This window comes from Dreissena polymorpha, chromosome 8 (genome assembly GCF_020536995.1).
Source record: "Dreissena polymorpha isolate Duluth1 chromosome 8, UMN_Dpol_1.0, whole genome shotgun sequence".
In the NCBI taxonomy this organism is placed as follows: domain Eukaryota; kingdom Metazoa; phylum Mollusca; class Bivalvia; order Myida; family Dreissenidae; genus Dreissena; species Dreissena polymorpha.
This window is the reverse complement of record NC_068362.1, coordinates 42,907,559-42,934,907: the sequence shown is the minus strand read 5'-3', so window position 1 is coordinate 42,934,907 and position 27,349 is coordinate 42,907,559. Positions and strand designations below refer to the sequence as shown.

The following is a 27,349-nucleotide window of genomic DNA, read 5'->3' as shown; positions in this document are numbered from 1 at the left end:
GATATAATAAACATTGTAAGCGCCATTTTATAACACACAATTTTAATAGGTGTATGTACATAATCATAAAACGAAAAATAAATATGACACAATACTGAATGCAAAACGTTCACTGCAAATTATAATATTTTTCATTATAACATCGATATAATTTATAGTACGGGCGTCAGTCTATAACACAATTTTAATATGCATAAATAAATACAAAAATAAAACGACACATAACTAAAAAAAACATTACTGAAAGCCAATAAGTTAACCTCAATTGTGCATTCGCACTGGGGAATCATTAACTCATATCTGTATACACCCCTGAAGAAGACGTGTAGTCGAAAGCGCTAGGGTATAAGATACACATTTTTTACATTGTTTGAACAATTTCTTTCTATATATATATATATTGGCAGTTAACATAAAACAAAATGAGCTCACGGTCACGTTTTTACACCAGTTCAATAGGGGAAAGCTATATAATTGATACGACAATCCTTGCGGTTTTTATTTGTAAAGACAACAAATTGTCACTTAGCAATACTATTCCACGTGTATAACAATGTACTTCATTGAGAATGCAACATTACACTTAGATTGGGAAATACATATCACCAAAATAAAGATGTTTAATTATTTACATATAACATAAAACAAAAACAACAGCATTAGTGATATGGGCTTTGTCTTAACAAAACAACCACAATAAAATTACGCACGAATATAGACAATATTAAACTCGGTAAGCAAACCAATATAAACACGTTAAAATAAATGCAAAAGATGCCCCGTTAAAGTTTAGATGCTAGTTTATCTTTAAATATTTAAAGCCTCTTAACAAATATCTTTGAAGATATTTACACAATCAGACAAAGGCATTAACAATCATGCAATAATTTAGAAAGACGCTGATCCGTATGAGGTACACAAGCAATTGAAACGTGCCTACGGGTACTTTCCATAGACATTATTACCCTATATTTACTTCTTTAAAATGATTATTTGGATTATTTGGAGTAGACGAACATATAAACACATTATAATTAAAATTGCATTTCATACGGTAATACGAATATAGCACAATCATTATATATTTATACCAAATACTTAAATTTGTATTTGGTAACATGTGTTGTTTAGCTACAAATACAAATAAATGCAAAATGTTTTTTTTTCTATGTATCAATTTGATAAACATGTCACACAATTTACAAACATCAAGCTATTTTCAGTTATTAAAAAACAGAACAAATATGTTTCATGCATTCAATAAAAAGTAAATATGAACATTCCCAAATATGAGAAAATCTGGTCATAAAACAATTGCTGAACTTGTAGTGGAAGATTTACAGAAACTGGCCCCACTGAAAGCAAATGTGGGATTGTGGGATGGTCAATGTGAAAGGTGAAACACGCCGTTACAAAACTAATAAAATGTCAAACTTTATCATAAGCAATATGTCAATACTGTTCATGTTTAATATAAGCACATTCATAAGTGTCTATTTAAAAAAATGCAAAGCAGACATCTTAGTTTTTATTTTTAGCTCGGTATTTTCGGAGAAAACCCGAGGTATTGTCATAGTCAGTTCGTCGTGTCGTCCGCGTCGTGCTAAAACCTTAACATTGGCTCTAAATCAAAGTGCTTCCAACTACAACTTTCAAACTTCATATGTAGATGCACATTGATGAGTTCTACACACCACACCCATTTTGGGGTCACTAGGTCAATGGTCAAGTCACTGTGACCTCTCAAATAAATTCTGACAAGCTTTCATTTATTCAAAACTGCACCCGTAGCCGAGCATGGCACCCTTTATGCGGTGCTCTTGTTTAAGCAAATTGTTTTGCTCTGTTGTATTACTTAAAGAGACAATTGCATTTCTTGACTAGTGTTAGCATATGGCAACACTCCCTTAATTTTTCATTGACTGATTTCAAATTACAAGGCACTATTTTTTCTTCAGATAATGTAAAACAAAATTAAACAAATTTTAAGTAGGTGTTAATAATAAAAAGCATTTCATATAACAATGTGTTTCTATTGCCTTAAGTATATTTTTCTCTTCAGAAGTTGTTACTGTGCATTATTTTAACAGTTTAATACATATTTTAGCATTGACACAAGAAATGTTTTTTAAACAATGGTTTGTACAAATAAATGTTAACAGTGAGTTTATCTTATAAAAATGGCAACAATACATGGATACATTACATTTAAAATACAATTGTTTTACAGTTGCTCTATGTATAAATGGCAACATATACACTTGATACAGTGATCAAAAAATCTTGATTAAATTACTCACTGATTAAAGAGGATACAATCTGGTCGTCTTCATGTACATATACAACCATAAAGCATAATAAACTATTATGTCCAAAAACAAATTTTAACACTCAAACAACACAACTTAACAATCTTTTTGCCATTTTTCATAAAACTCTAAAACAAAATAATATTTATTTTTTAATTCACAGTTTCATTTAAAGCTTTTCAACAAGAGTCATACTCTAATCATTTAACATACAATATCCATTTAAATCAACAAAGTACTAGTAGTAAATACAGAATCGATTATTTAAGGTAGATTAAATTATTTCACCCAGAATTTATTTATATTCCCATGAAATACATAGTATGCTACTAAACAAGATTCATGGTCGAAAACCGACCCGAATGAGCCAATTGACTAGTATTGTTTTCATAAGGTTGATAGATAAAAATCTGAAGCGTAAACATTTTACCTCTTTCTGAACAAATATTTTTCACTAGCTTATCTATATCTACGGGTTAAAACAGACAACTGAAACATGTCTTATAGCTTGAAAACACTCCAATATTTTTTTCAATTTTGTTCAAGTTACCAGCATCATTTAAACAGCTTTGGCAATCTTAACAAATCTTTGATAACATTGTATTTCCCATTTATTTACCATAATCAGGATCAACATCTGTTGTGAAAGTTTCATCAATTTAAAAATACTTTAAATGCTTTGTTAAACCAGGGACCTATACAAACAACTTGGTTGGTCACATAAAAAATAAAACGTAAACTATTGTTTTTCTTTGAATACAACTTGACTGGTCACATACACAATAGAGCAGAAACTATTGTTCGTCTTTGAATACAACTTGACGGGTGACATACAAAATGTGGCTGTTGATATGATTTCTGGCTTTTCGCTTGAATTCTTGTGATGTGTCATTCTGCCATTTCGATCTGAACAAGGTCATTCATTTCCATCTGTCATAATATTCAAAGAGTCAGAGTAAGTGCTGACCAAACCAGGAGGTATGTAGAGACTAGCAGAACTAAATCAGTATTTATCTCTGAGCTTCTTACGTTTGACTAGGGTCAATATGGTAACAACTGCTGTGACATGCAGTCTGTGTTTCTGATTGGATGGTTTGATTTCGTCAAAAGGCATCTGAAAAAAAGACTTGTTACTGTAAATGTCAGTTTTTCATTTTATCTTTGATACCGATGGAAAAAAGAACACGCAGAGCACTTGGTATTTCAGAATGATACAACTAATCTGATTTGAATCCATCGAGAAAATGATAGTCCTGAGACTATTCATAAAATAATAATTAATAATAAATGATTAAAAAGTGTATTCTTTTTATTACCAAGCCATTTGGATTGTGATTTGATGAATATACATTTTGCCATCGGAATAAAATGTTTTGTTTTGAAGTAGTGAAAGGGTTTGCCACCATTCACCCACATTTTGCTTTTGTCTCAAAATTCCACATATCTCAAGGAAAACGAATTCAAAATACACAAGTAGGCAAATTCACAGTATGGTATGGAAAATATGTTTAGTTTAATAACACTAGAAACACTACTTTTCGAGTTTAGACTATGCATAAAAATCCAACAGCAAGATGCACGTATGGACAGACAAAGGTAAATCTAAATTCACCCACACATCTCTGAACTTGGGGGCGTAAAAAAAACATGCACATGACTTGAACACTCACCTGAGGTTCGCTCTGCATTTTGTTCACAGACTGAGGGTCCTTCACCATGGAGATTCCAGAATATCAAGATGCTGACTTCTTCTGGTGCAAATGCTTCAAGAACAAACTCAACGCCTTGCTATCCGGGTTTCTGCAATTTAGTATGTCATGTATAAATTAAGACAACAATTTTTAAGACTTAATATGCATTTCATTAAAATTGTCAAGTATCAAAATGCGGGTTTAACCCTGGCAACACACTTGATACTCTCTCATAAAGCCATTCATTAACTTAAAAACAAACAAACTAGAGATTTGTCACAGACGTGACGAATACCCCCACATGAAGAGGGGATGAAAGGGACCTGAAATAGGGAAAACCATGCTGAAAATGTAAAACGCACCCGTGACCCCTTGACCTAGTTTTTAGCCCGGAATAGCCCATATTCGAACATGGCCTAAAGGTCATCTAGATTAAGTTTCCGACCAAGTTTGTTGAAGAGGGGTTGATAAGTACTTAAAAATGGGGCGGACACCATACTGAATGTGTAAAACGCAATAAGTGACCCCGTGACCTAGTTTGATCTCCCTGGAAGGGCCAGTGTTCAATCATGGCCTACAATCATCTATATTAAACTTCTGACCAAGTTTGGTGAAGATCAGAAGTTAACTTCGTCAATAAGAGAGCGAGAGCGGACATCATGCTCAATGCATTAAACGCACTAAGTGACCCCGTGACCTAGGTTTTGGCCTGGCATGGCCCATGTTCAAACTTGGCCAAGAGATCATCTAGATAAAACTTCTAAGTTTGGTGAAGATTGGATGAAAATTACTTGAATTAAAGAGCTGACAACATGCTGAATGTTTAAAACGCACTAAGTGACACCGTGACCTATGTTTTGACCCGGCATGACCCATATTTAAACATATAATACGGACTGACCGACAGACAGACTGACAGACAAGTTCACTCCTATATACCCCCATAAACTAAAAGCTACGAACATCACTGATCCCTCGTAATTCAATGTTAGTTTAAAAACCATACTAACAGTTAATATGGAACCTGATTTTGTCAAGATTTAAAGTCAAATATGTTGGTACCTGCTGATAAATTGTTTCATGTTATTGCTGTTGTGGTTTTGAGTTTTAATATAACTCTGGATGTTAAATTTAAAATGCAAATTTGAGGGTTTAGCTTGAAACTTTTGCATTTTCTTCACATTTCTTTATAAGATAAAGTAGTGTGTGGCTGAACCCTTAAACTTAGATTAGATAAACTGGTCAATTAATTGAAGAGCAGAAACCCAGTTTGTAGTGGGTTATACCTATTGGGCATTTGTGAAAGCTTTATTGCATCAAAAAGTTTAAGGCTTTAATGTCTGGGTCTCCTGAATGCTTTGTCACAGTGAACTCTTTTGCAATGGCAAGGTGACTTACCTATTGAGATGTAGAGTAGGATTTGGTGAACATCGCTCACTGGGCTTGAACTTGTGAGTATAAGGCCTCTGTGAACAGAAACAAGATGTGTTTGTGAAACACAATGTCCCCCTATATGACATTTGACCTTGTAGGATGACCTTGAACTTGTGAAGGATGACCTTGACCTTTCACCACTCAAAATATGCAGCTCTATAAAATACACATGCATGCCAAATATCAAGTTGCTATCTTCAATATTGCAAAATAATTCATAAAATAAGCGATTTGGGCCACATATATTTGACCTCTGACCTTGAAGGATGACCATGACCTTGACCTTTCACCACTGAAAATGTGCAGCTCCATGAGATACACATGCATGCCAAATATCAAGTTGCTATCTTCAATATTGCAAAATTATAAATAAAATGAGCATTTGGGCCACATATTTTTGACCTCTGACCTTGAAGGATGACCTTGACCTTTCACCACTCAAAATGTGCAGCTTCACGAGATACACATGCATGCCAAATATGAAGTTGCTATCTTCAATATTGCAAAAGTTATTGCAAAATGTTAAAGTTGGCACAAACAGACAGACCAACAGACAGGGCAAAAACAATATGTCCCCCACTACTATAGTCGGGGACATAAAAAAGATCAAAGCGCATCCCAGAAATGTGTCCCTGTAAACAAAAAAAATTAATTGCATTCTGAAATGGCTTCAGTTATATAAGAAGTCAATCAATGTTGTTTGAGTGAAAACAATATTTAAGAAATAAAGTATGTTAAATGGATCTTGATACAAATGAGATATACACTAAACACTTGATACAAACATTTTATGTCCCTTTGGGACTTAAGGAAGGATGAAAGGAAGGACAGGGAGAATTACAGACAAGGACAAATTTGTATGCTCTCACCCCCACCGAGCCCTTTCAAGGCAATACAAATGGCAGCTATTATAAATAGTTTACAATTACATAAATGATTTATTTAAGTTAGCAGCCAGGATAGAGTTTTATCAATATTAAACAAACACAAACTATTTTCATTGACATTTGGAGTAAAACACTACACATTATACATGGAAAATTACATTACCAACGTACCTTATTGACGAGGTAGTCTTGTCCCCTGGCCAAGAAAGTATGGAGCCCCGGATTCAGAGTGGCTTCATCCTGTGGGTAGTACTATTTGAACATTTGTCCCAAGGTCCTGGGCCAGGAGGTGTCCCTGGGCGTCTGGGCCCAGCTGACCAGAGAGCATGTTGTTCAGCTAGGTACCGATCTATGATTGCATAGGTTCCTGTAGAAACAGGCTCTTAAAACAAAATGCAGGAATTTAATTAAATATTTAAAATAAATTAAGAAAATAATTTTTAAATGTGCTGAAGGCATTTAAATATTTTATTACTAAAATTTAAGAGAATTCAACAATTCAATTAGAGCAGATATTTTAATTATGCAAGGAGAAACTTTAGGTTCAGGGTTTGAATTTCGGCCAAAAAATAGACAAAACTATGCCCTGACCGTCCTTCTATGACTAAAACTGATATCAGATCAACTTTTATTTATTATTTATTTACCAAGTTTGATCAATTTAAAAACAAATAATTCACATTTAATGTTAGGAGCTTCTCCTCAATCATGCAGAAATAGGACTGATGTAAAGTCAACTATATGAGCCTCATTCTATGAAAATAGGTCGTAATGTATATGCAGTCTGCACAGGCTAATCTGGGATGACGCTTTAATAGGACTTAATGTATGTGCAGTCTGCACAGGCTAATCAGGGATGACACTTTAATAGGGCTTAATGTATGTGCAGTCTGCACAGGCTAATCTGGGATGACAATTTAAGCACATACATGAAGCCCCATATCCCAGAACACCCCTAAGATACTACTTATTTTTCTTGTTGCTGCTGCTGTTGCTGCTGCTGTTGCTGCTGCAACTGGGCCATGGACAGAGATGGAGCGAGTCTTGACGCCGAAGTCGCCACCCCAAACCTGAGAAATGCCAACAACAACTGTTGTTGAATGGTGTCAATCGCATACTGCTCTCCAGGCCTAAGGTTCACATTATTCGAGAACAACATATTGAGGTCAGTCACATTAACGGACGTGTCACGCAATGCCTGCTCTACCTGTTAGATCAGATCATTTCAGTTTGAGCGACTTGTCCGGTCTAATTTGTCGACGCCCATCATCCAATTGTTGCTAAGCGACATCGATGCTGAGACGGAAGTCCAACTCACCAAGGCTCTGCTGTTGGAAGTGTTGCTGAAGCCAACATGGGAGGAGATATTGATAGGAGGCTTGGTAGTCTGACGCAAGACGTCGTTGTGCTGAATTTCTTAAGCGAGTTGTAGTATTTGTGCAAGAAGGGGGTTGTCATCGACTTTCACTTTAATGACGTTAGTCATGTTTGCTCGTAAAGTTCACTGAAAAGGAAATGGAAAGTAAACTAAAACCGGATTGTTTAGGGACACATGAATAAGCCTTGCAACACCTTACTTTACAGACCTGTTTTTTAAATGCCAAACATCGTGCCTATAATTGATATTTAGAATATTGCAATTAATTTTTCACAAATTAGAACTCAGAGTAACGTAGTATCAATTTTTACGCGCACCAACTTGAAATTGGAATTTTTGGTTTTGTAGCAAGGTGTTATAAATGTGTTGTGTATTTATTTTTTGTAAATCAAAAACAGGCATAACTTGAGCAATTTAGAATGTGAGATTGTACACCTTTAATTGTGTGACTATAGAACTTTAAATGTGAGGCTACATAATTTTAAATGTGATACTCAGCAACTTAAAATGTGAGACAACACAACTATAAATGTTACAATCTACATACTTAAGTGTGAGTCTGCACATCTTTAAATGTGACAGTTTATGACTTATACCTCAGACTTAACAACTTTTAATGTGAGACAATACAACTGTATGGTATTTAATAAGAAACAATAGATGTGAGTTCAAAATAGTAATTAAACTTAGTGAAATAAACAAACTAGAGCTTTGTCAAAGACCTGACGAATACCCCCACATGCCGCATTGACACATAATATTTTGCATGCCGTCTTCACAAAAACAGCGGACACCATGCTTGACCCCTTGACCTAGTTTTTGACCAAGAGAGGCACATGTTCTAACTTGGGCTTAAGATCATCTCCATAAAACTTCTGACCAAGTTTGGTGAAGATTGGATGTAAACTACTTGAATTAGAGAGCGGAAACTTAATACGGACCGACAGACAGACCGACAGACAAATTCACTCATATATACCCCCCTAAACTTTGTTTGTGGGGGTATAATTAAGCCAGTTATTCTGATAAAAAACTTTAAATGTGCTATAACTAGGGACTAGCTCTGTGCAGAGGTTATTTTTTACGTTTTTGGATTGGGACAATTCGTAAAAAAATTATAGTGTTTTGAATTTAATTGAGAAAATGTTTGTAGTTTTTGCACTACTCAAACTCAAACTCAATTTGTAACCTATTAAAACATTGTTTGGGGTCAAACCTTGAATTGAGAACTTTAGCCAGTAATAATGGAAAAAATGATCTGTTTAAGATTAGGAATGGGACTCAATTTTGGCCCCAATTTCGACAAAATGAATAACACTGTATGATCTCACCTGAAGCTCAAGAAGCTGAGCTGATATGCTGGCCTCGCTGATATTGCTAAAGGCTTAATTTGAGTTCTGATTAACTCAATGTTGCAACCTATCAAAACATTCTTTTTCTTCCGGGAAACCATGAATTGAGAACTTAAGCCAGTTATCATAAATATAGACTTTTTGAGATAAGAATGGGGCTAAATTTCGGCCCCAATTTCAACAAAATAATTTACACTGTAAGGTCTCACCTGAAGCTCTAGAAGCTGAGAGGACATGCTGGCCTTGCTGATATTGCTAAGAGACGAGTTTGAGTTCTGCTTTCTTCAGGTTGCGAGTCGGGGGGCGTACTGGACCACACAACAAAACTGCTGTTATTTTTCAAAGCCTTCTCTTGCATCAATTCAATGTGAGGCCTTTTGAACTCGGAGTGCTAAGTGCTCATAGCAAAACCAGACGTGTTCACTTTAAGCACCTTGTTCAAAATGGTGGGCGTAATTTGCGTCTGTGGCACACCCCATGGATGTATGGATATCTTAGTGTTTATAACAAAGTCTTTACTGCCTTTCTGTGTCAACAAGGATGTATTGTGCTCTGTGTTCACAACCAAGTTATTACTGCCTTTCTGTTTCAGCATGGATGTATTGTGCTCTGGGTGTTCACAGCATAGTCATTACTGCCTTTCTGTGCCAGCATGGATGTATTGTGCTCTGGGTGTTTACATCCAAGTCATTACTGCCTTTCTGTGTCAGCATGGATGTATCGTGCTCTCAGTTCACGGCAAAGTCATAACTGCCTTTCCGTGTCAACAAGGATGTATTGTGCTCTGTGTTCACAACCAAGTAATAACTGCCTTTCTGTGTCAGCATGGATGTATTGTGCTCTGTGTTCACAGCCAAGTCATTACTGCCTTTCTGTGTCAACAAGGATGTATTGTGCTCTGTGTTCACAACTAAGTCATAACTGCGTTTCTGTGTCAGCATGGATGTATTGTGCTCTGTGTTCACAGCCAAGTCATTACTGCCTTTCTGTATCAGCATGGATGTATGGTGTTCTGTGCTCACAGTCAAGTCATTACTGCCTTTCTGTGTCAGCATGGATGTATTGTGCTCTGTGTTCACAGCATGGGTGTATTGTGTTCTGTGTTCACAGCCAAGTCATAACTGCCTTTCTGTGTCAGCATAGATATAACTTGCTCTGGTTGTTCAAAACCAAGTCATTACTGCCTTTCTGTGTCAGCATGGATATATCTTTCTGTGGGTTTTCACAGCATAGTCATTACTGCCTTTCTGTGTCAGCATGGATATATCTTGCTCTGGGTGTTCACAGCATAGTCATTCCTGCCTTTCTGTGTCAGCATGGATATATCGTGCTCTGGGTGTTCACAGCATAGTCATGACTGCCATTCTGTTTCAGCATGGATGTATTGTGCTCTGTTTTCACAGTCAAGTCATTACTGCCTTTCTGTGTCAGCATGGGTGTATCGTGTTCTGTGTTCACAGCCAAGTCATTCCTTCCTTTCTGTGTCAGCATGTATGTATTGTGCTCTGGGTGTTCACAACCAAGTCATGACTGCCTTTCTGTGTCAGCATGGATGTATTGTGCTCTGGGTGTTCACAACCAAGTCATTACTGCCTTACTGTGTCAGCATTGATGTATTGCGCTCTGGGTGTTCACAACCAAGTCATAACCGCCTTTCTTTGTCAGCACGGATGTATCGTGCTCTGGGTATTCACAACCAAGTTGCCTTTCTTTGTCAGAAATATTGCCAAAAGTCCGTTCTATTATGATATTCAGGCCGCTGAGAGGACAATCTGGGGCAGTCCGTAACCCTACTATTGTTCAAACTATCAACAGCAGATGGATCCCACTAGGAAAGCGTACGCTTTTATTGTTCCTTGATTTTCTTCCGTTCAATTTCTGTTTGTCCCATAAAGATTGGAACAACTTATTGAAATTTTTATTCTTCATGATATTTGTTGTGATGTCCAACAGCAACAACTGACTGTTAGCGTTACCATAACTACTGCTATAACTTTTCGTGTCTGTAACACTCGTCCCTCTCAGGCCCACGGGGAACTCTAGCTTAACAAAACTACCCAGGCTTATGTGTGGACAACTTGACGTTGGCATTGCGTTTGTTCAGAACAGAATCATGCTCAGAATTTCCTGCACAACGGAGTTGTTCAATGATGCTGACTTTTTTAGGCAGGCGGTCAAGGGGGAGGAGTTAGAAGTCAAGGGAGGGGAAGGGTCGTTCTGGACTGGGGCTTCTGCAGGCGGGACTGGTGCACTTGCTGGGCCAACTCGATATCAATGCTGGTGCTCTGCTGAAAACAACAACAACACAGTGGGTGATAGGAACTTGTAACAAAGTATATTACAAGCTATAACAAACTATGCCTCTTGACTGGCTGTGAAGGTTTTCAAAAACATGAATTTCTATTCTGGCATTTTATTGGTTCCTTGTCCTTAATAGCATAAACATAAATACAATTAAGTCATTTTGTATTAAAACAAGAAAAGTGTTGGCTAATGCTATACTTATCTGTAAATTTATATCTATAATCTTTACTCCATTTCTAGAAATGTATTTTCATAAGCCAATATAGGGATCACTAATGTTAGAAAGTGTCGTCCCAGATAAGCATGTGAAATTCACATAAGCTAATAAGGGAGGGTACTTTCTGACTAGTCTGGATTTTCATAAAGAGGATTATTTGTTCAACAAAAAATACCTTAAAGAGAAAAATGTTGTCCATTATTAGCCTGTGCAAACTGCATAGGCTTATCTGTGATAACAATTTAAGCACATGCATAAGGCCCCATTTTTTCGAATATCAAGTATGATGAGTTATGGGTCAGGGGAGTGGATGGGTCGTCCTGGACTGGGGCTCCTGCAGGCCGGACTGGTGCTGTTGCTGGGCCAACTCGATATCAAAGGTGGTGCTGTCCTGAAAACAACAGCACAGTGGGTGATGTGAACTTGTAAAAAATGTTTATATTACAATCTATACGAAACTATGCCTCTTGATTGGTTATGAAGGTGTTTAATAGGCAACATTTCCTTCTAATGAATTTCTAATCTGGCATTTCATTGGTTTATTGTCCTCAATAGCACGAAAATTAATATAATCAAACCGTTTCGTATTAAAACATTGTTGGCTAATAAAACACTGTATACCAACCTGTATATTCATAATGATGTAATTTCATTAGCCAATATGCGGCTCCTAAATATTACAAATAGTTGTCACAGATTAACATGTGAAGTCCACACAAGCTACCGGTAATCAGGATGGACACTTTTTGACTAGACTGGATTTTCATAAAGAGGATATTTCTTTTAAACAAAAATACTTCACATATGAAATTGTTGTCCCAAATATGCCTGTGTGGATTGCACAAGCTAATCTAGGACAACGACAACAATTTAAGCACATGCATTATGCCCCATTTTCAAGAAGTTTTTTTCCTGTATAAAAACAAAAAATAATAGAAAATCATCTTCTTAACATTGTTTCTAAATTGTACTCATTATATGTATCACTTTACTTTTCCATATATTTTACTGCTCATATACATTGGATTTTAATTATGTTATAGGCCACTTGCCCTTAAAGACTACACGCTGACAACACTAGTTTGCTTAGTTCTTTGGTGACGCCTAAACATCTACATTTTAGCAGTAACCAATACCAAGAAATTATTTTATTCCAAGTAAATTGCTATCATAAACTTTGTTTGATATGTTGAGGGAAAACACAAGTTTCTGTAAGCATATTACCCAATTGCCCACAAACACAAATCCGATCACAGGACGTGTTTTGTGTCATGTTTTGTATCATCCTTTGACCCATTCATTTTGTGAAAGAAAAATGATTCTCGAATTTAAATTATAGTGAAGAAATTAGTAGCAAACTTCTTAACTTGCGAAAATTCTAGTCACAAACTTCTTTAAATTGTGACCCAAAAAACTCTCAAATTTGAAAAAAAAAACTGTGATTCCATAAAAAGGAAAAATAGCCCAGAATCATGCCCCTTCCAGAAAACTTACAACTTTAAAAAAGGCACTGACTGATGCCATACTATAATCATTAATAACAATTATTTCATGACCATTCAATTAACAAGTTATGTGGCTGACCATATCGCAAAGCAAAATATGTTGTTTTTTTAATTGTTAGAAGAAACTACATCTTCTAATCTGTATAAAAATACTATAAACTAAAAAGGTATCATTGCTTTCTAGTCAAACAAAAAGTTGTAACTATTGTAACGTAAACTATCATCCAATTCTGCAAGTCATAATATGTCGCATGATGTTATAGATTGTCTAAGTGTTGTAATTTTCAGTGAAATATGATACAAAATGTAGATGCACAACCTCATATGAGAATGAAAATACCTGAAAGTTTGAATGCTGAACGTTAAATTTGTAAGTGAACACCCACAGGCCACAGACATTTACAAAGACCGACAGACATCCATCCAAGGTGATTCCTATATACCCTATATACCCCAATCATCACGGGGGTATAATGAATAAATATCTTCAGGGCATACAGAGTTTTTTTTACCATATATAACAGACGCCGAATATCGGCGTCTTCCCCCACCAAACTAGGCTGGTTTTTTCCCCTTTCAGGACCAAAAATTCCCCCCCCCTCCAAATTTTTTTAATAGAAAGATGTGTCTCATGATTATATTATCTCAATTCTATTTTAATTTAATCTTGCCAAACGTAATAAATTATGAAAAAAACAATGAATATAGTTCAAACATGTACACATGTATTGTAATAATGAGAAAGTAAACAAATCCCCCCAAAAAGGGAAATGCCGCGAAAATTCCCACGCGCACATTTTTTCCCCAAAGTGGAAAATCCCGCGTAGAATTTCCCCTACATAAGGGCTAAAGGCCCCTTCCCCCACAACCCCAAAAAAAACCTGGCATATTCTTACTCCAGCGCGTATTTGTATACTTAAAACATGGACAGGTGGTTAATTTTAATTTATAGATATCCTTATTTAAAAATAAATGCAGATAATTATTTCATAGAATGTTGACTGCATTTCAATAATTGTTTAATTTAAAATAACCAGCATTTTCTTTAATTTATGCAAGGGGAATTTTGTAAATATACATGTGGAAAACAAAACAAAAACCTTTTGGTTTAGAGGCTTAATTTTTGCACAAAAATGTATGAAAATATGCCCTGACCCTTTATGATTAAAACTGATGTCAAATCAACTCTTATATGTATTTATTTAGTCAGTTTGACCAATTTAAAAAACACAAAATTTCTGATCAGTAATAGGAACTTTTCTACAGAAAGGTCAGAAAAAAGCTGATGTAACGTGAACTAAATGTGCAACTCTAAACTGTTTAAAAACTGGGCTAAATGCATAAGCGTAAAAAGTTGTTCCAGATTTGCCTGTACAGTCTGCACAAAATTATCAGCCACGACACTTTAAGCTTTTATGGAATTCTTTGTTTTAAGGTTTATTCGGAAAGTGTGGTCACAAATTAGCTTGGGCAGACTTTACACGCTTTTGTGGGTAAAACACTTGAGGCACATGCATTAAGCCCTGTTTTCCCAGAGTGCAGCTGAAATACTTCCTGTTTTTGTTTCTGCTGCGACAGGGCCAGAGATTGTGTGAGTCTTGACGCCAAAGTCACCACCCAGAACTGGGAATGTAGGACTATACTGCTCCTCAGGCGCCAGGTTCACATTATTAGAGAGCAACATATGGAGGTCAGTCACGTTAACAGACGAGTCACTCAGCGTCTGCTCTATCTGTGGAACTGATTGTTTCATCTTGAGTGACTCGTCATGATGAAAGTTTTACTCACCAAGGCTCAGCTGTTGGAAGTGTTGATTTAGCGCCTTGTGAGAAAATGTTAAAAGGTGGCGTGCTGAATTTCCTGAGCGAGTTGTAGTATAAGTGGATTGGGATTGCCTAAACATTCATGATGTTTGTCTTGTTTGCTTTTAATGTTTTCTGCAAAGGAAATGGAAAGTAAACTAAAAATAGTGTCTTTAGTGACAAATGAATATGCCTTGACAATGTATGTTGAAACACCTTACTTAACACACCTGCTTTTTAATGCAACACATTGAGTCTATATTTTATATTTAGGATTGCATAATGATTTATATTTCGCCAGTTAGCACTCACAATAGCATTGTAATATTGAATAACGCGCAGCAACATGTTAAATCAAAATTTTGGGGTTTTAAACAGCGAGGAAAACATGGTAAAGTACATTATGTAGCAAGTTGCCATATTTATCTGTACATTAAAAAAACAGGAATAACTTCAGCACTTTTAGACGTGACACTATACCACTTTAAATATGACGCAATACAACATTTTGCTAACGAATACTTAAAAATTTAGAATCAGTGCTATAAATATAAATGTTCAACTTATAGAGCTGAATAAGGAAATGAACTCAATGTCACAACCCATTCAAAACAGCCCGTCTGTAGATCTGCCATAGTCATTAGCACTTTTCTACGGAATTCTATAGAAAATATTATGGAATTCTTCGGAAATCGATGGAAATCCATGGAATTTGATGGAATTCCATCCACTTGCCAATTTTCCATCTGAAGCTGTTATGGAATTCCACGGAATCTCGACTAAAATTCCATGCATTTCCACGGAATGTATGGAAAACACCATGGAAAGTTGGACTTAGCCATTTTAATCAACGGAAATCGTTATGGAAAATAACTTATACATTTTTTTGGATGGAAATCAATGGAAAATAACTTAGAAAATTTTTCGCTGGTTGTCTGAAATGTATTTGTAGTTTAATACATGTATGAATTTATTTGCATCATGTATTTTGTATTTAAAAGAAAATGCAATAAAGATAATTATAAATTTGTTCTAGAAATTGGAACAGTTCTGGAACTGTTCCATATTTGTGTTCTAAAACGTATGTTCTGGAATTGTTCCAAAACAGTTTTTTAGAATAAATCCAGAACATTTGCGGAAAATGGCTTAGGACTTAAACTGTACCAATAATTTCAAGAACCTTTTTAGAACATTTCAAGGAAAAAATATGGTCAAGAAATTTCTAAAAATGTTTTAAAATTTAGTTCTAGAACACATCTAGAATGCTTTAAGAACCAGTAAGTTCTACAAAAGTTCTAATGGGGAATAAGAACACATATAGAACACCTTACACTTACAAATAGCCAAATAGACTTCATAGTAGCGATAGCAGCAGCAGCAGTAGTAGTAGTAGTTGTAGATGTAGTAGCTATATTAGTAGTAGTAGTTGTTGTTGTTGTAGTAGGTGTTGTTGTTGTAGTAATTGATATAGTAGCAGTAAGTAGTAGTAGTAGAAGTAGTAGCATTAACAGTTTCTGTAGCAATAGTAGTAGCAGTTGTTGCAGTAGTAGCAGTTGTTGCTGCTGCTGTTGCTGCTGTTGTTGTTGCTGCTGTTGTTGTTGTTTCTGCTGTTGTTGTTGCTGCTGTTATTGTTGCTGTTGTTGTTGGTGGTGTTGTTGTTGATGCTGTAGTAATTAAAGTAGTAGTTCTGCAGAAGTAGGAGTAGTTGTTACTTTCAAAGCAATTTCTACAAGTTTAAATTCCTTAACCCTGTCCATGTGGTATACACACTGTTTTTTCTCAATATCAAACTCAGCCAGTCCAGGTTGTCAAATAACAATCTATCTGATAAGCCCAACTTGTGCAGTGAGTCAGATGTTGGGTATGTTTGCTGCAAATCTATTGGTTATAAGATATAACAGCCTTTTCTAATTGGCTGAATTCAAATACAGAAAGTTTACCTGTTAGATTGAAACATGAAACATGGTGGAAAATGTACTGGTTTAACTTGTTAAAATAAAGTTAAAGAAATTTAACAAACAGAAGAGTTCATTAGTTTTTCCATTAAAAACACTTTTTTAAAATACTTATGTATTTATATCATTTGGAAAGTGACATGAAATATTGTTAAAGAGTGATGCATACAGTGTTTGAGCAGTCTGTCTAGGAATAGAACAACAACTGAAGGTTTGTGATTTTTATTATTTATAAATATTCCTTTAAATTTAATCTTCTTATGACATTATTGTAGACCTTTTTATGTGATATTTGAGGTTTTAGTATGGCAAATATTAGTTTAAAAGCAGCTGTCACCCAAATTTTCATTTAGTGGAGTTTGCAGGTTGAAAAAGGAAGTAATAAGACCTATGTGGAGAAATTAATAACGTTGAATGTAGTATCGGAATTTTATCATGCAAGGTCATAGAACTGAGGCTAAGGAAGTTTTGTACTGTGCATGTTGAGCACTCTATGCTCATTAATGGTGTTAATGTTTATTATTATCCCCCGTCCATAGCCATATCTTGGAAGTGCTTTGGCAGATTTCACTGAAACTTGGTGTGAGTATGTATATGGATAAGAGGATGATGCATGCCAAATGACATTGTACACCATTAGTTAATAACAGAGTTATGGCCCTTTGTATCTTGAAAAAATGCTTTTTTGTGTGTCCAAGGCCATATCCTGGAAGTGCTTTGGCGGATTTCATTGAAACCTGGTTCGAGTATATATATGGATAAGAGGATGATGCACGCCAAATGGCATTGTACACCATCTGTTAAAAACGGGGTTATGGCCCTTTGTATCTTTAAAAAATGCTTGTTTGAGTGTGAAATATAATACTTATGTGTCCAGAAGCATATTGGCGGGGGATATCAATTCAACGAATTTGCTTGTAAATAAAAAATTAAACCAATGGAATTGGTTTTTAGGTATCTGAGTGTGCATTTTCATACCAATAGAATTACACATCATTCTAATTATAGCAATAATAAATTTGTACTAATCATACCAACAAATTAAGTTATGCTTAGTGCTTTGCGATGTATTCACTTCGTTTTTAGATCTCTTTCTATAGACCATTTAACAACTTAATATTTAAAACAATTCATGAATTACGTTCCATATACATTTTCATTACGTGCTTTAATTACCATTGACCAGTTGATGGAAGATACTGCAGAGTTTGGCAGGGAAATAATCCAACAGCAAAGCCGCTCTTTAAGCGCATTCACCTAGAGGACTTACAGGGCCACACATTCATGGTAAATATTGTCATGCCCTGGGCTAGATAAGTTATTTAATGTTAACCACCTGAAAGTATTTTGTCTTACACTTTTCTGGATCCTGTGATAACTTTAAAAGTTCTAAGTATTTTTTCATGAAACTTGAAACATGAACAGATGACAATAAGGACATTTTGCACGTCATTTCATGTTGTTTATAATACAAGAATTCTGGTTGCTATGGCAACAAATATATTTAACAAACTTAAAATAGTGAAGTTTAACAGGTAGGGGACCATATTGCTTTGCAATCTCTTGTTATAGTTTGAATGTAAATAACTCTTTGCTTTAGACATTTTTATGATTTTTTATTCTGTAGAGCACATGTGAGCAGTATACAATGTACCTCATACCAAAAAGAACCCGGAGACAGTGACTGGTGTTCAATATTCTCAGAAGAAAAGGAAAATGGCAGTGGAAGACTTGGACAAACATTTTTAAAAACTAGCCTCTGTGTTAAGCCTGGCAGTCTGTGGCTGGTGACATGTTTTATTTGGGTTACTTCTTGTATAAAAAAGACCAGTTATTTATTTTGTGAATTATATTTTGTGTTTGTTTTTTGTCTTAATTTATTATATTTTTTTTAATTTAGGAATTTGAAACTTGGATAATTGAATAAAGTCCGTGTTCAACAGTACTGAGCATAGTATAATAAATAACAAATTTACAACAGTTGTTAATTTGTTATGTATTATTATTAACTATGCTCAGTACTTGAATACTGGCTGTCTGCATGGGAATTTGTTTTCTAGAAAGTTGGTTTCAGACTTAAATATTTGAAGTTAACCTTCGGAACTTTTCTAGAATTGTACTGGAACACATCAACTAAAACTGAACTTCTGTTATCATACTGAAAGTGTTCTAGAATTAATAAGGAACAGTTGTTGAACGTTAAAATTTATGAGAAAAAACTCAAGAACAATTCTGCGTGATGTGTGTGTGTGCATGTAATTGTGTGTGTTTATGAACATATGTGAGAAATGATGTATACTTGTCATAAGATAAATGTAAAATTCTACTTCTATGTTTTATATTGTGCCTTTTATAAGTTTTTCTTTTCTCACCTGTATATGCGTGCATGTTTATGGATGTGTTTTTGAATGTGTGTGTGCATGCCTGTGGTTAAGAGAGTAGGTACTTTATGAAAATGTAAAACCACTCATTTTTGAATATGTACTGTGACTGCATGTGTGTGGTTAATGATTGATGCTATATCTTGTTCTTGTTTAACTTCTATGATGAAACCTTTAGTTACATTCACATTTGTTTTTCAAAATCAACGAAATGCCTTTAATCTATAATCTGTTTTTTTCTATTTTATTCCAGCTTTTTATTAAATTCCATAGCTTTTCACGGAATTCCACGGCATTCTATGGAATTCCACGGCATTCTATGGAATTCCACGGCGTTCTATGGAATTCCACGGCGTTCTATGGAATTCCATGGCATTCTATGGAATTCCACGGCATTCTATGGAATTCCACTGCATTCTACGGAATTCCACGGCATTCTATGGAATGCCACGGAATTCTATGGAATTCCACGGCATTTTATGGAATTCCATCCCATATCAAGTCCCTCTTCTGTTTTTTTTTCACTTTTCCATTGATTGCATGGAATCGGATGGAAAGTTAGTGCCAATACTCCACGGAATTCCATCTAACGATTTCCATAGAATTCCATATGATTCCGCGGCAGATCTACAGACGGGAGTATTTGTTTTGGCAATCATTTAATTGGGAATTAAGCCAGTAATTATAAAAAAATATGGAATAGACTTTTTGAGATTAGATTCCTCAATTTATTTGACCAAATAAATAACACTGTAAGGTCTCACCTGAAGCTCAAGATGCAGAGATGACATTCTAGCCTCGCTGATATTGCTAAGGGCCCAGTTTGAGTTCTACCTAACATCAGGTTGAAAGCCAAAGGGCATACTGGACCACAAAACAAAACTGCTGTCATTTTTCAACGCCTTCTCAAGCGCCGACTCAATGCCAGGCTGTTAAGGATTGGAGTGGGAAGTTACAAACCCTGATGGGTTCACCTTTAGCATCTTGTTTCAGCTGTTGGTCGAACTTCCCGCCTGAGGCATGGCCATGGATGCTCTGAGTGTTCACAACAAAGTAGGTGCTGCCTTTCTAAGTTAGCAACTGCGTCAAAAGTGCGTTCTCTTTGGACAGTTTGGACACCTGTGAGGACAAACCGGGACTGTCCGTAAAGTTACGACTGTCCAGGAGTATGCCAGTGGTAAGCAAACGCTTCCGACTAAAACTCTACAAATATTCCTTGATTTTCTCTTGTTACTTTCCGTTGTATTGTTTGTCCCAAAAAGAATGGAACGAGTTATCCAACTTTGTATTTATCGTGATATTAGTTGTGAAGTCCAACATTGAGAACTGACTGTACATGTTGCCATAACTGCTGCAATAAGTCCTTGTGTCTGTAATGGTTGTCCCATCTCTGGCACTCGGGTCTAACAAACCAAACAGACTCAAGTGCGGATCACTCGACACGAAAATTGTGGTTGATGAGAACCATGTGTGAAAACTCTTTGTGCTCAAAATTTTTTATAGGAGGAATTTGTTCAACGATGCTGACCCTTTGAAGCTGGAAGTCAAATGGGAGAAGCTAGGGGTCAGGGGAGGGGTCGTGCTTGACTTGAGGCTTGTGCAGGCCCGACTGGTGCTGTTGCCGTACCAACTCAATATCAAAACCGGGGCTCTCCTGAAAACATGGCAAATATGAACTGGTACAAAAGGTTTATATTACAATCTATAACATAACCATGTCTCTTAATAAGAGTTGAAGTTTTTCAAAGGCAAAACTTCATTCTCATGAATTTTGAACTTGGCATTTCACTGGTTCCTTATCCAAAATAACATGACAATTGATTCAATCAAACCATATCGTACTCAAACATCATTTAAAGTGTTTGTCAATACTTTATTAATCTGTCAATTCATAATTAATATTTTTAACTTTAATGCAATCCCCAGACATGGAAAGGCCGCGTTCCCCCCCACATCACTGGACTGTAAATGGCCAGCCTTTCACCAGACAGTTGTCTTCTTTGCTGAGCGAGTAGCTGTAACGTTGAGCGAACCAATATGGAGTATGCATACTGCACAGGCTAATCTGGGACAACACTTTACACACATGCATTAAGTCCTGTTTTCCCATGCAACCTTACATTGTTGCCATTGCATGCATGAAAACTAACTCTAAAGCTTTTATTACACTGTGCTGGGAATGAGGCCGGGGTCCTTCTTATTGAGAACAAATGTATTCCAATGTAATCATATTTATAAGCTTTTTTAAATATCTCACAACTTTATAAAAACTCAAGGCCTTATGAGGATGACAGAAATTCTCAGAGTGTTGTGTAACTGAGGTTCCTGTATGATAAGTTGGAAAGCATCGAGCTGAAGAAGAGTTTGAGTTTTTGATCCTCAAGTAAAACAAGTCCTGCTATAAACATGATATACACAATAAAAGACGCCATTTTATGTTTTGTTAAATAATATCATTCTTGTCAGTTTCATCTTCAACATTCTTAATACACAGGTTACACTGTAAACCATTATTATTTGAGGGACATTATTTTTGTTGATTTTAAGGGTTCACTGATCCACAAATTTATCACACACAGAAAAGTAACTGACACAAATTCATCATTTATGTTTCTGCACTGAGAAATCCACAAAGTTAACTTATATGTCCGTAAAAGTCTTTTTGACCACGAAATTTCGGATGAATATATTATATGAGTTTACACTATACAAACAAGTAAAGAGGATATTTTATCTTAAGTAAATTAATACTTTTCTTTCCCACCTCATCTTTTTTGCAGTCTTAATACATAGGGAATACATAAGCAGGTCTTTTTCTGGCGTATTTATGGGTATCTGAAACGGACCCATACGCAAAGCGTTTTTCTTTCTTTAACAAGGGCTGTTTGTAAAACATGCACGCCCCAAATATGGGCTGTCAGTTGTAGTGGCAGCCATGGTGTTAATACGTTTTTTGTCACTGTGACCTTGACCTTTGATCTAGTGACCTGAAAATCAGAAGGGGTCATCTGCGAGTCATGATCAATGTACCTATGAAGTTTCATGATCCTAGGAGTAAGCAGTCTTGAGTTATCATCCGGAAACCATTTTACTGTGTCCAAGTCACCGTGACCTTGACCTTTAACCTAGTGACCTGAAAGTCAATAGATGTCATCTGTGAGTCATGATCAATGTACCTATGAAGTTTCATGATCCTAGGCATAAGCGTTCTTGAGTTATCATCCGGAAACCATTTTACTGTTTCGGGTCACCGTGACCTTGACCTTTGACCTTGTGACCTAAAAATAAGTAGGGGTCATCTGCAAGTCACGATCTATGTACCTATGAAGTTTCCTGATCCTATGCGTAAGTGATCTTGAGTTATCATCCAGAAACCATTTTACTGTTTAGGGTCACTGTGACCTTGACCTTTGACCTAGTGACCTGAAATTCAATAGGGATCATCTGAGAGTCATGAACAATGTACCTATACAGTTTCATGACCCTAGGTCTAAGCGTTCTTGAGTAATCATCCGGAAACCATTTTACTATTTCGGGTCACTGTGACCTTGACCTTTGACCTAGTGACCTCAAAATCAATAGGGGTCATCTGCGAGTCATGATCACTGAACCTATGAAGTTTCATGATCCTTGGCGTAAGCGTTCTTGAGTTATCATCCGGAAACCATTTTTCTATTTCGGGTCACCGTGACCTTAACCTTTGACCTAGTGACCTCAAAATCATTAGGGGTCATCTGCGAGTCATGATCAATGTACCTATGAAGTCTCATGATCCTAACCTAAGCATTCTTGAGTTATCATCCGGAAACCATCTGGTGGACAGACCGGACATACAGACATACGGACGGACGGACCGACATGAGCAAAACAATATACCCCCTCTTCTTAGAAGGGGGGCATAAAAAGAGAATTAGGCATTCGATCTCCAAGTGTGGATTAAAAGCGTTCATTGGTGACACCACATGTCTGCACATGTGTAGATACAGTTATTAAGACAAGGGCTGTTTGTAAAACATGCATGACCCCCATATGGGCTGTCAGTTGTAGTGGCAGCCATTGTGTGAATATGTTTTTTGTCACTGTGACCTTGACCGTTGACCTAGTGACCTGAAAATCTGTAGTGGTCATCTGCCAGTCATGAGCAATATACCTCTAAAGCAGGGTTCAACATTAACTTTTTTTACAGCCAGACCATCAGACCAGCTCCTCTTAAAATGTACTAGCCCGAATCTGATGTCTACTAGACCATAAATGACATAGCAAATACCGTAAACAGAATTGTGTCGTGTAACTGTTTAATCAGGTTTTATCAGAAAATAATTAGTGAACACAAGAAAGTTATTTTGATGCACAAAGTAAAAAATTAAATAAAACAAGGGCTGTTTGTAAAACATGCATGCCCCCCATATGGGCTCTAAGTTGTAGTGACAGCCATTTTGTAAAAATGTTTTTTGTCACTGTGTCCTTGACCTTTGACCTAGTGACCTGAAAATCAATAGGGGTCATCTGCGAGTCATGATCAATGTACCTATGAAGTTTCATGATCCTAGCCATAATCTTTCCTGAGTTATCATCAGGAAACCATTTTACTATTTCCGGTCACTGTGACCTTGACCTTTGACCTAGTGACCTGAAAATCAAAAGGGGTCATCTGCCAGTCATGATCAATGTACCTATCAAGTTTCATGATCCTAGGCATAAGCGTTCTTGAGTTATCATCCGGAAACCATTTTACTATTTCGGGTCACCGTGACCTTGACCTTTGACCTAGTGACCTCAAAATCAATAGGGGTCATCTGCTAGTCATGATCAATCTACCTATGAAGTTTCATGATCCTAGGCATAAGGGTTCTTGAATTATCATCCGGAAACCATTTTACCATTTCGGGTCACCGTGACCTTGACCTTTGACCTAGTGACCTGAAAATCAATAGGGGTCATCTGCTAGTGATGATCAATCTACCTATGAAGTTTCATGATCCTAGGCATAAGCGTTCTTGAATTATTATCTGGAAACCATTTTACTATTTCGGGTCACAGTGACCTTGACCTTTGACCTAGTGACCTCAAAATCAATAGGGGTCATCTGTGAGTCATGATCAATGTACCTATGAAGTTTCATGATCCTAGGCCTAAGCGTTCTTGAGTTATCGTCTGACAACCACCTGGTGGACGGACCGACCGACATGAGCAAAGCAATATACCCCCTCTTCATTGAAGGGGGCATAACTATTTAACAACATAAATTGTTTGTTGTAATTTCACTGTTTATCACCAGTTAAACAAATGATGTCCGTACAGCAGGTGACATTTATTTAACGTTATCAAATTCTGGCCTCCTTGACCGCTGTGCTCCATGCTACCACAGCTCCAAGGCCCTTTTCCATCATAATCTGTGTCAGTTTTACTGTAGGATTCTTCTTTATTAACTTATTTGTCGGACGAAAATCCAATCTTGAACAAAGCCATTCTTTAAATTACATTCTCTCGTCTGCTACGCCAAAATGTTTACATTGACGATACCGATTTTCGATAGAAGTCGTAAAAACATGATGTAAAGTTCTACGACACTGCAGAAAATCATTAACTCTTTCAATGCTGGAACCGAATTTTGAAGATCTTTGCAAACAGTTTGGATCCAGATGAGACGCCACAGAACGTGGCGTCTCATCTGGATCCAAACTGTTTGCTATTCTGATAGTATTCTTTGTAAAAAATTGAAGAAAATGCTAATTTTAGAAATACAGCACACAACATTTTAGCTGACTACATATTTCCCAGCATGCAAAAGGTTAATATTCATGACAACTTTACCAATGGAAACAAGCTATTTCTGTGGGAAGCTCTCCTTCGCGTCTAAAAATAGCGATGAATCATGTGACTGCTCCGCGTTTATTTATATACGCTAGTTTTGTTCTGATGTAAATAATGGATACTAGTTATTTTACACATTAAGAGAAAAAGGTTTACGGTTAGTTATAGTGATATGAATCAGTATAGATTTTGTATGTACGACCAGTCGGACAAGCTAGCCCACAGTTTTACTAGCCCGACCACCGATCTTACTAGACAATGTCTGTCGGACATGCCTTAGTGTCGAACCCTGTAAAGTTTCATGATCCTAGGCCTAATTATTCTTGAGATAACATCAGGAAACCATTTTACTGTTTCAAGTCACCGTGACCTTGACCTTTGACCTAGTGACCTGAAATTTTAAAGGAGTCATCTGCCAGTCATGATCAATGTACCTATGAAGTTTCATAATCTTATGCTTAAGCATGCTTGAGTGATCATCCGGAAATCATTTGACTATTTCGAGTCACTGTGACCTTGACCTTTGACCTAGTGACCTGAAAATCTATAGGGGTCATCTGCCAGTCATGATCAATATACCTATGAAGTTTCATGATCCTAGGCCTAATTATAATTAAGCTAACATCAGGAAACAATTTTACTGTTTTCGAGTCACTGTGACCTTGACCTTTCACCTAGTGACCTGAAAATTTAAAGGAGTCATCTGCCAGTCATGATCAATGTACCTATGAAGTTTCATAATCTTATGCGTAAGCATGCTTGAGTGATCATCCGGAAACCATTTTACTATTTCGAGTCACTGTGACCTTGACCTTTGACCTAGTGACCTGAAAATCAATAGGTGTCATCTGCCAGTCATGTTCATTGTTCCTATGAAGTTTCATGATCTTAGGCGTAAGCATTCTTGAGTTATCATCCGGAAATCATTTTACCATTTTGAGTCACTGTGACCTTGACCTTTGACCTAGTGACCTGAAAATCAATAGAGGGTCATCTGCCAGTCATGATCAATATACCTATGAAGTTTCATGATCCTAGACCTTACCGTTCTTTAGTAATCATCAGGACACTATCTGGTGGACGGACAGAAGGACCGACAGACTGACAGGCCGACATGTGCAAAACAATATACCCCCTCTTCTTCAAAAGGGGGGCATAATAAGTGCCTTATGATTAAAACGTCTCAATTATATTTCAATAAGATCTAAAAAAAAGTATATTACTAGCATAATATGATTTTATTCTTTTAATTTTAAGTATTAGAAATAGTTATATTAAATTAGTTTTTCTGAAATCAATGGACTTTTCGCACGAAAAAATAAGAATCCCAAAATTGCATTTTTTCCCAAATTGGCCATGAAAAGGCCTGATAATTAAAACGTCTTTGTTACCTTCTGTGTATTCAGGTCATCCTTGTCCACCACATCCTCAGCATCCTTGTCCTGACTCAGCAGCGACTGGAGCAGCAAAATAGCTTGATGTATTTCTTGTATGTTTATTTAGGACTCACACAAATTTATATAAATGTAATGAAAATCAATAACAGATGTTGAACAGCATAAAATATGGCAAATTAATAAATCTCACATCAAGTGTTACCTTTCTGTAAACATTGCGTAAAATATCAATATATGCTCCTCCAAAGATTACTTAAACAATATTTTATTTAAAAAATATTCATCCATATACATTTCTTACATGGCATGGTGTTTATAGAAATGAAAGTCTAAAAATAGCCTCAGTTGCTATGTACATGTGCATCTATGTACAAATATGAAATTTTCAGTTAAAATGCTTTGTTTTTTCATGCACAGTTTACAAGAACTAAATGTTAGGACCAAAATGACACAAATGTTATGACAACATAACATAATATGCATTAGATCTAATGTTCCAACAAAACCCCTCACATTGTGTAATTAAATAACAATATGTTAACATAAATCATTTGTATCTTTAACTACACACTTAATGTTGTATTGTAACATCACACACTACTATGTTCGTATGCTAAACAACACATTGTAATTAAAATACTAATCACTAATTACAACAACTAATACATACATGTACACACTATTCCACTCTGAACACCAGGATGTTGTCGACCCACTTCTGTCCCACAATGATGGATGATGTGGTGCTGCTGTAGCAGACTAACCATGGGCTCCTCACTCCATCTTCCTGAGTAGCCAGCGTTGCCAGCTTACTCTCTCCCTCCCAGCCCACCTGTTGTACAGTGGCGAGAGAGTATCCACAGACCAGCACCTGGCCTGCAGGGGTCACATGTAGACCCCATGGGTACTCTAGTGCTGGGTCT

The 27,349-nt window shown here is 36.3% G+C and overlaps 2 long non-coding RNA genes across 4 annotated transcripts; one reads left to right on the top strand and one right to left on the bottom strand.

Moving 5' to 3' along the window:
• LOC127841709 (uncharacterized) lies at nucleotides 1-27,220 on the bottom strand. 3 transcript variants are annotated; one of them, XR_008031270.1, is made up of 11 exons: nucleotides 27,097-27,220; nucleotides 26,421-26,486; nucleotides 19,980-20,869; nucleotides 14,866-15,014; nucleotides 11,748-11,963; nucleotides 9,261-11,339; nucleotides 7,289-7,825; nucleotides 6,493-6,703; nucleotides 5,399-5,466; nucleotides 3,980-4,109; nucleotides 1-3,423 (listed from the first exon to the last, which is right to left on the bottom strand). It is a non-coding gene; the product is annotated as an uncharacterized LOC127841709 (long non-coding RNA). The 3 variants fall into 3 exon arrangements; XR_008031271.1 differs by having other exon boundaries at nucleotides 7,529-7,825; XR_008031272.1 differs by lacking the exons at nucleotides 14,866-15,014; nucleotides 19,980-20,869.
• On the top strand, nucleotides 16,419-19,298 carry LOC127841718 (uncharacterized). Its single transcript, XR_008031281.1, has 3 exons — nucleotides 16,419-17,045; nucleotides 18,021-18,121; nucleotides 18,462-19,298. It is a non-coding gene; the product is annotated as an uncharacterized LOC127841718 (long non-coding RNA).
• Nucleotides 27,221-27,349: the final 129 nt, after the last annotated feature.